The sequence below is a fragment of the Triticum dicoccoides genome, chromosome 3B, assembly GCF_002162155.2.
Source record: "Triticum dicoccoides isolate Atlit2015 ecotype Zavitan chromosome 3B, WEW_v2.0, whole genome shotgun sequence".
NCBI lineage: Eukaryota > Viridiplantae > Streptophyta > Magnoliopsida > Poales > Poaceae > Triticum > Triticum dicoccoides.
In genome coordinates, this window is record NC_041385.1 from 501,480,958 (window position 1) to 501,483,155 (window position 2,198).

Consider the following 2,198-nt stretch of genomic DNA (forward strand, 5'->3'; position numbering starts at 1 on the left):
GGCCCTGCGGTGGCGGTCGGCGGCCGGCGTGGTGACGGCGCCGCTCCTTGGCGGCGGGGCGGCGTGGTGGTGCCGGGTGGCCGTCGACGCGCCCCCGACCCAGATCCGGGCACGTCGGGCCCCATCTGGGCCCCTGGGGGCCGGCCCCCCGGCATGGTCTCGTTGTCTGCGACGCGGTGAGGAGGAGGAGCGGCTCGGACTTGGGGCGTCGGCGTCGATGGCGTGCCGGCAGCAGCGCGAAGGCGGGAGCTTTACGGGCCCACGAGGGCTCGGCCGGGCCTGTGGGCCTACGGGCCTGGTGTGCTCCTGCTATTGCGTCCGGACGGCTACTGTCGCTGACGGTGGAGGTGGGGCCCTCCCGCGTGCCGATGGTGCTGATGCCCTAGTCCCGGCTCTGATTCTTCGTCGTGCTGTTCTCACTTCGCGGTGCCGTGGTGAGTCGGCGTGGAGGCCTCATGACCGCGTTGGCGTAGGGTGGTGGTTGGTTTGGTGGCGGGATCCGGAGCGCCCGAGGTGCGGGTTGGGATCGGGGGAAACCCCTGTCGGTGTGGCCGACCCCGGCGCGGTGGCGCCTGTGGGTGCCGCCTGACCTTCCGGGAGGGCGTCGGGGCTACTCTTCCTATCGCCTCGTCGTGTACCGGGGGAAACCCTTGGCAGCAGCGTCGTCATCGTCGCGATCCTTCTTGGAGGTGTTGATTGGTGCCGGCGCTTCGGAGTCTTGGAGCCTAGTGGATCAGACCGGTGGGCCTAGCGATCGCGAGGCTTCTTCGTTTTTGTTGATCCGCCGTTGTCCATTTGTTTCTTTTGCTCTTTCTCTGTTGTTTCTTTTGGGCGTGACTGTGCTGCTTCCGCCCCAGCACCTATCCCTGTATGATCCGGTTGGTTGCTTTGTATACAAAGCGGGGGGAAACCCTTTTTCGGCAATGTGTAGAGTGTTTGAATGTACTACTCCAATGTTGTTTCTTCCAATGCGTGACGAAGAGTGAACAGTGGTATTTTCCTTGTTCAGCTAATTTAGGGGCATGTCTCGCGTTAGGCGTGGGCATTAAAACCAACGGACTGAAGACCGAACCGACATTGGAACCGAAAAAAAAAATGAAATTCCGTTTTTTTTGGTTTTAGATCTACTAACCAGTGTTATTTCGGCCAGTTTGGTTTTTCTCACCTGATTTTATTTCCGTCCGTTTGGTTTTTTATGGTTAACGGGAAACCGAGTATGGCTGAGATGCAACTAACGAACTACCCAAAGTCAGCAAAAGGTGAGCCAATTGAGATTCAAAAATCCAACCTCCAGATTTTTCTCCACCTTCTGTAACCAACCATAACACATCGCACACCTTGTCTATTTCTTCTTGTTGTTCTGGTCTCACATGTAATGTTAAAAAAAGACAGCATTTTTTAGAATCTGGTTTTCCTTTCTCCCCTTTTTAAAATTGTGACCATTTTTTGAAAACATGTGATTTTTTTTTTCAAATTCGCAAACTTTTTTCAAAACATGTGAACTTTTTTCAAATTCGTGAACCTTTTTTCGAATGCATGAACTTCTTTCAAATGCATGAACATATTTCAGATCCTCAAACTTTTCCAAGTTTTCTAAAATAACAAATTTAGTAAACTCCTTCTCAAATTCATGAATGTTTCTTCCTAATCGATGAACATTTTTCAAAAATGATGATTTTTTCAAATTAGTGATTTTTCTTTCGAAATTATGAACATTTTGGAACTCATGAATTTTTTTAAATCATGAATATTTTCAAAATTTGGAACTTTTCCAAATTCTTGAAAATATTTAAATTCATGATTTTTTTTGGAAATTCATGATCCTTTTTCCAAATTCATATACTTTGTTCAAATTCACATTTTCTTTTTCTAATTGATGAACAATTTTTCAAACCCGCGTTTTTTAAAATTGATAAAAAAGTTCCAAGTCATGAACTTTTCATATTAATACGGAACTGAAACCTTTTTAAAAAACAGCAGGTTTATTTCACATGTGCTAGTATTGAAAAAAAACTCGCAAACAAACCCACCTAGTGAAGCACTGCCTTGAGCGATCGAAAAAACAGCGGTGGAGCGAGCTATAGGCCACGACCCTCTAGACCGTTTATCAGGTGCTGAAGGCGCCAACGAGGCGCTCGCGCTGCGGGCACGCATACGAACTCGATCCAGTTCCACACCTTAAGCGATTGGTTTAGGCT